At 35.8% G+C, this 7,650-nt stretch overlaps 1 protein-coding gene across 1 annotated transcript in view; it reads left to right on the forward strand.

The window, feature by feature from the left end:
• LOC107600777 (D(2)-like dopamine receptor) overlaps positions 1-613 on the forward strand; it is a 115,392-nt gene extending 114,779 nt beyond the window's left edge. Inside the window, exon 9 of the mRNA XM_016292743.1 lies at positions 602-613. The gene's annotated coding sequence lies outside the window, so the exon portion shown is untranslated. The remainder of the gene's footprint in view (positions 1-601) is intronic.
• Positions 614-7,650: the final 7,037 nt, after the last annotated feature.

Here is a 7,650-nt window from a genome sequence, read left to right on the forward strand (position 1 = left end):
TATATATATATATATATATATATATATATACTTTTTTTTTTTCTTTTTCTTTTTTTTCTTTATTCAATTAACAATAGGGAAATAAAAGCACTGAAGAAGTCTTTTAGCCATGAAAGAAGGCTTTCAGGCCTTGAAACTAAACATATATGACATTTTATTCCACTATTGTAAACTGAATAAAGCACTTTAGAGTGCAGACCATCTTTGTTTTTTGTTGTACTTATCTTGGGTTTTACACTAAAAGGGGGGGGGACTACAGCTTGTATGTGCGAAGCAGCTTCTTTATAGCTTGCTGACCCCTGATTTAGGCCTACTTGCTTAGTTTATATGTATTTTTATTTTATTTTATTTTGTGCTTTAGTGCTTTTATTTCAGTCATTTGCTGTTCATCAAGTAACTAACGATCCCCATTTCTTTCATGATGTGCATTTCCAACCCAAGAATCACAGTATGTTGTTTTACAGCTTTTTTTAAAGACCCCTGTTTCAAAGCAGAAATTAATAGTTTTATAATTTGTTCATGCAAATATAATAGAATGTAAATGCTGTACAGTTTTTAATCACAATAACTCTTGCTGTATGTGTTTTTCAACATGGTCCAGTCCTTGTACATCAAGTCCTAGCAACTTATTTGGCTTTGAAAAAAAAAAGAAACAAAAAACCTTCCAGTGGACACCTTTTACATAGTAAGTAAAAGTAAGTTTATGGTATATGTTAGATGATTTGTAAGAGCGATGTAAATACTGAATGAATAAAAATACATGTCAGGCATTGTGAACAATGATCTTGTTGTTAAAGAATGTCTGTTACATAGCCGCTACATTGATATTTAAGTCAAAGGAAATGAGTGTTATTTGTAGGAGTGGGTATTAATAGGCTTCTAATAAAGTTTGAAGGGGCAATCTGTTGTACATTGATCATATGCTGGCTCTTAAATGGTGTGACATTACTTTAAAATAAGGCTAATGCAAGAAAAGGTCAATGTCTGACAGAGAGTGGGGATGAAAAGCAACTGGCATTCTTGGTAATCTGCAAACACAGTGGCAGAAAGTCCTTTTATTAATCCAGTGAATTCAGGGCATCTTTGAAAAATGCACATTGGATCGTGTAAGCTGCTTCGAGGTTTTTTTTTTTTAAATTATAATTACAATCAGAACCTTATTGATTAAAAAAAGTTTTTAAGGATAAGGGGTTATAATTATAAATGAATGTGCAGTACAGTATAAATGTGAGTGTGGTCACAGAGTCTTGTATGAGGGCAGGTGGGGGTTTTGGAAGCTCAGCTATGATTAGATTGTGAGATGCGTCACTGAGTCACTGAGACAGCTCGTAATTACGGCCCACCATCTAAAAGTACACACTTGCTTCCGTGATGGATTGAAGCTAATTACAGTGGAGGCCTTGAAACTAAAATTGCTTTCAGTCACTGATTATTCTCACTGATTATTGACAACTTTGGGACATTGGGATCAACAATGTATATTTGCAGATCTTTGATAAATTTAATCATTGAATCAAAAGAGTCAAAGCTAAGACAGAAGGGTTTAATTAGCATATAAAGAGTCAATTTTCTAATCAAATATTTGTCAGAGTTCTTTTGAAGGAGTAAGGCTCTCTTTTATTTGTTGTTTACTAGTGGTGCTTGCAAGTATCACATTATTATTATTAGGAACAAAACCCCATAACCCTACATATTAAGTTTACTCACTCTCATGTCATCCAAATGTGTTTTTTTTTTAAGAAGAAGAAGAATGAGTGAAAAAAAAATTGCTAAAATTGTACCGTATTGACCCGAATATAAGACGATGTTTTTTTCTTGGAAATACATCTGAAAAAATGCAGTCGTCTTATATTCAGGGTCTAGACTTTGACATGTCAATAATACACCCACAACAATAGGTGGCGCCAAATACGCATAAAACGAGTGTGCCATGAAATACGTAATGTAATGCGTGTTGTAAAGATCGCTAGTAAAAACAAAAGAGAAAGAAAACCTTACAGCTGCATGAGTCGTGACTGTCACGTTAGCCTGATGGGACCAAACTCCCTTTGTGATTTTAAAACATAAGACAGTACCCAGATTTGAAGACTACAGTAAGATTTAACTTCTACTCTTAATAAGATTTTGGTAGGCTACTATTAGATGGATAGCCTAAATGTCTTAATTCAGATGGGCTACCTTTTTTTTTTTTGTTTTTGTGTATATTTTTTTAATGTGATTGTTGGTACATTTTACCAGTGTTTACCATACTTTCAAAACAAAAATTAAAATAGGAAAAATATGCAATATGAAAATAATTGAAGACAAAATGTGTTTTACTGAGAAAAAACAAGATTTGGCTTTTTAAAAGCCTTTTTCCAAAAGGTACATCTGGAAAAAGGGAGGTCGTCGTCTTATAATCAGGGTCGTCTTATATTCGGGCCAATACGGTACCTTTAGGGGTACAACAGCTTGCCACTGGTACAGTACCCTCAAATTGACACCTTTGTACCTGTTTTTACCCCTAAGGGTTTATAATAGTACCATAAGAGAACATATTAATTCCTTTACTAACCATATTACTATTCTAAGGTTCTAATATGTACCCTTTAGGGGTAAAGAAGGTGTCCCTAGGAGGGTACTACCCCAGTGAAAAGCTGTTACAACCCTAAAGGTAAATTTTTTTGTTGTTGTTGAGAGTGTGAAGACATACAATCAATTTAAATGACTGTAATGAAGGAGGCGTGACAACGGAGTGGGGATCAATTTGCAGGCTTTATTAAAAGAGAGTGTGGTCAAAACAGGCAGTGTCCAGAAACAGCAAACAGTAACAGCAGAGACAAGGCAAAATAGTAATCCAGATAAACAGATCTGCTATGCTGCTGCTGCGGCAGAACAAGTACCGAGACTTGCTACTGCCAATACATCCACATACATGCTACTGAGAGCATGTAAGAAATACTGCTGCTGCACATATAACATACAGTATATGAAATAACCCCCATAGCATACATGAATCACCCCAGAGCAGATCTATACTGGTGGAACTGGGGAAGGTGAAGGGTTTCTGAAGTGTGCTGCAACTGCTACAGCAAGCACTAGCCAATAATTTAAATGTTGAGCAGCAAGCCAATCAGCTGCGCCATGTGATAATGATGTCATTATGTCAGATTGAGTTTGACCTATCAGACTGCACCATCTAGAATTTCATGCCAGAACTTTGGATTTGTAAAAAAAAAAAAAAAACAATACATTTGTCTGTAACAAATTTAAAAGTATAAAGTTTTAAGTTTTTATTTTTTATTTTAAGTGCAGTAAGTGGTTTTTCCATCTCAAATTAAACCAAATCGTTGATCAACTGTACTTATACAGCACATATCAAATATGGCTACTTATCAATAACATAAAACAACATTGATTCTTGAGTGTCATTTGACTTGACATCATGGCACAAGTACATAGACCTAAGCCATATATAGAGATCAGAATATCAATCACACAGTTTATATATTTATTTAAAGGGTTAGTTCACCAAAAAATGAAAATTAGCCTGTGTTATACTTACCCTCAACGCATTCCTAGGTGTACGTTACTTTCTTCTTTCAGACAAATCCAATCGGAGCTATATTAAAAATTGTCCTGGACCCTCCAATCCTTTCAATGGGGGTAAGTGGGTGTAAGGACCTTTGCTGTCTATGGGAGGGTCAAAGAACTCTCAGATTCCATCAAAAATATCTTAATTTGTGTTCCGAAGATGAACGGAAGACTTACGGGTTTGGAACAACATGAGGGTGAGTAATAAATGACAAAATTTCATTTTTGGGTGAACTATCCCTTTATGTAAACAGAACACAAAAAAGGTTAAGTAAACAAAACACAAAACACAGACTATAAGAGTATGCACTGTCACAAACAACGCTAGCTAGCGTTAGCTTGTTAGCTTGAGAATATGTACTTTCTAAGTTGTCGATATAACTCGAAATATACAATTTGAAGCCCTTATTCTTTTTACTTGAATGAGTGACCGATGCTAATCTTACAATTTGATTGACATTGTTCACTGTAATCCGTGTAAATTCTTGCAAGCAGCGAGTGTAAAATGCCATGCTGAGAGCGATCATTGAAACGGTAGGTAAAAACCTGTTCCGACGCAGCACTGGAAGTTGCGGAGCAACTGAGACAAAACGCGGAAGTAGTCGTGCATAGAGTCTATTGAGGCTTGACTGGAATATACGCTTCTGCACCATTAAAAGATTATGTCAAGTTCAACTAATTTTCCCCAGTCAATAGTTCAGGGTACTAACCCTTGGAGGCCACGTGCTCTGATCTAATCCTTTAGTAATTCAGCCAAACCTTCTCAAACAGCCCACAAGTCAATAATACACTGCCCCCAGATAAGTTTTTCAAATGACATGGCAACAGCAGACCGTAATCTAAGCCTCTTGGCAAAGAGAGACATGAGACTCTCCAGCTCCAGGCAGGGGCGGATCTAGAAAATAATTTTTAGTGTGGCAAAGGGGTGGCATGGGGTCTATGAGGGGTGGCAACACCAAAGCAAGCCCCCATGTATAGTTTTTGGGGATTTATGGTCTGACATACACAGTTGTGTTCACAAATATTGTATTACCATTAAGTAATCATCTATACATTGCAATATCCATCATGGCACCAAGTCAATACACAATATAAAAAACTTCAACAGGTTATAAATGTTTCTGAGCTTGTATCACTAAAGAATACATGCGGTTCTATTAAAATTACATAGGCTACTTAGATGTTATAAATCACATTTTAGTGCAAGTTTAAGACCAACAAAAACTTTTGAATTTCCTGACATTAGAAAGAAATACAATAATATCAAAGCATTGAAACTGGATCAGTTTTATAAAACAATGTTTAATTTTCTGTTATTAACAGAGGTGGGAATGTTTGTAATCACCCAGAACAAACTCTATTAAGTCAACCATATACTCTAGCAACACCCCAGCAACTGCATAGCAAGAGCCTAGCAACCACCCAGAATATCCTAGCAACCAACTAGCAACACTTTAGCAAACATCTAGAACATCTAACTGACCAAACCATTTAAGTTTTTTAAACAAGACTTTAAGACAAGCCAGCATACATTTGTCTTTCAAACTTTTCAATCTAGTTATTACAGTTTTTGGTAACACTTTCTATGAAGCCCATATGTATAACACATTATAAGGGTATTCTTAAGGCATTATAATGAATGCATAATGCATTATAAAATACCTTATAATATGTTATATCATCTTATAAATAATCATAACAATTATAATACATTATAATGCTTACGCATTTGTGGTTATAAGTTTTAAGATTATGATTATTTATAACACACAATGAGCACCATATAAAATCTATTTTTACATTTATAATGGACTATATATCTTGACATTGTTTATTTAAGATCTCCACAGTATCTTACTACATCTTGTGAGTGGTTAGGTGTGGAGTATTGTTTGAGTGTTCCCTGTGAGGCTAATATTAATTTTGATGTGAGCTAGTTAATAATTTCAACTGGGAAACAAAAAAATGTTTATATGTTAGGTTACATTTTATTTTGAATGAATGAATGAATGACTGACTTTATTGTCATTGTACAGGTACAACGAAATTGAATGCAATTCTTTGGGTGCATAGGGATTATTGAATTAATCAATAATCTAATAAATAGTACACAGATGACAGGATCTATAACACAACATTACATAAAAAGACGTCTCACATTCAGCAGCCGATTACACGACTCATGTTCAACAATACACAAAATGTTCAGTTAAGTTATTGCAGTATTCAAAACCAGATAGTTTAAGCATGTAAACTGTTTGATTTCACATTCAACAGAGCTGCACGACTCATTCAATGTTGCACATAATGATCAGTTAAGTTATCGCAGTATTTAAAACAGATATGGCTTGGCATGTAAACTATTAATCTTGCAATCAACAGAGATGGACACTTAATGTCTTCAACACACATGATGGTTAATTTACATTTTTGCAGTCTTTAAAACAGAAATAGCTTTAGCATAAAAACTATTCCTTAATCTGTTTTTTCGGGTTTTTAGAACCCTGTACCGTCTGCCCGAAGGAAGCAATTCAAAAAGAGAATGTCCTGGGTGAGATGGATCCTTGAGAATTTTTTGAGCTTTCAAGAGGCAGCGGGAACTGTGTAACTCTTCCATAGAGGGGAGGGGACAACCGATTACCTTCTGGGCTGTGGTGATGATCCTCTGGAGAGCCTTCCTTTCAGCAGCAGTGCAACTAGAAAACAACACACAAATGCAGTATGTCAGAATGCTTTCAGCAGAGCAATGGTAAAAGGACACCAACAGGTTTTGTGTGAGCTGGTAATTCCTGAGTATTCTCAGGAAATGTAGTCTCTGCTGTGCCTTCTTGATGACAGTAATGGTGTTGACACTCCAAGTCAGATTGTCCTCTATGTGAATGCCCAGAAACCGGAAGTCCGAGACCCTCTCCACACAGTCGCCACTGATGAAAAGAGGCTGAAGGTCTGTTTTCTTCCTTTTGAAGTCTATTATCAGCTCCTTGGTCTTGGTGATGTTCAAGATCAAGTTGTTTTTTGTACACCACACAGACAACTGCTCCACCTCATCCCAGTAGGCGGACTCGTCCCCCCCAGAGATGAGCCCCACCACGGTGGTATCATCAGCAAACTTAATTATAGTGTTACTGGCATGGACAGGGGTGCAATCATGTGTGTAGAGGGTGTACAGTAGAGGGCTCAGCACACAGCCCTGAGGAGTGCCGGTGCTGAGGCTGAGAGCTGAGGAAGTGCGAGAGGCTACGCTTACCCTCTGTGAGCGATCAGTAAGGAAGTCCTTGATCCAAAGACAAAGGGAGTGAGATATTCCCAGATCTGACAGTTTAGACACTAGCATGTTGGGGATGATGGTGTTAAACGCTGAGCTTAAGTCTACAAATAACAGCCGAGCATAGTTCCCCTGCAGCTCCAGATGGGACACAGCAGTGTGGAGGGCTGTTGCTATGGCGTAATAAAAAAGGTTAGGGTTAGGGTTGGTAGAATGTTGACATACTTGCAAAGTTACTTATAGTCTAGTTACTTATAGTTTGTCTGTTGGGGAACCGTCAAAATAATCAAACTGATATTACATTAAAAATTGTTCAAAGCAAATATGTCTTATTACACATTTATCTGATCTGATATCTGATCTTATGGCTGTTTGACAAAAAAAAAGTATTATTATTACTTTACTTATAAGTGGTCTTTGATGGCTTTAAGTAGCATAAGAAAAATGGCAAGATATGAGACTTATAATACATTATAACTATGAGAAATATAATCCATTGTAACTTAAGTGGATGCAACATGTTCACTGTGTGTTATAAATCATCATACTCTTAAAAGCTATAACCACAAATAATTAAATATTATAAAACATGAAAAAACTTATGAATATTCATAAGATGATATAACATGTTATAAGGGTTTTTATAATGCATTATGCATTCATTATAATGCCTTAAGAATACCCTTATAATGTATTATAAATACGGGCTTCATAGAAAGTGTTACCCAGTATTTCTTACAGGTTCTTTTCAACTGCTTACACACATTTTCAAAACTTTGCCTCTTTTTTTTCCAAAACTTTACACACAAATC

The sequence above is a fragment of the Sinocyclocheilus grahami genome, unplaced genomic scaffold, assembly GCF_001515645.1.
Source record: "Sinocyclocheilus grahami isolate Dianchi unplaced genomic scaffold, SAMN03320097.WGS_v1.1 scaffold291.1, whole genome shotgun sequence".
In the NCBI taxonomy this organism is placed as follows: Eukaryota; Metazoa; Chordata; class Actinopteri; order Cypriniformes; family Cyprinidae; genus Sinocyclocheilus; species Sinocyclocheilus grahami.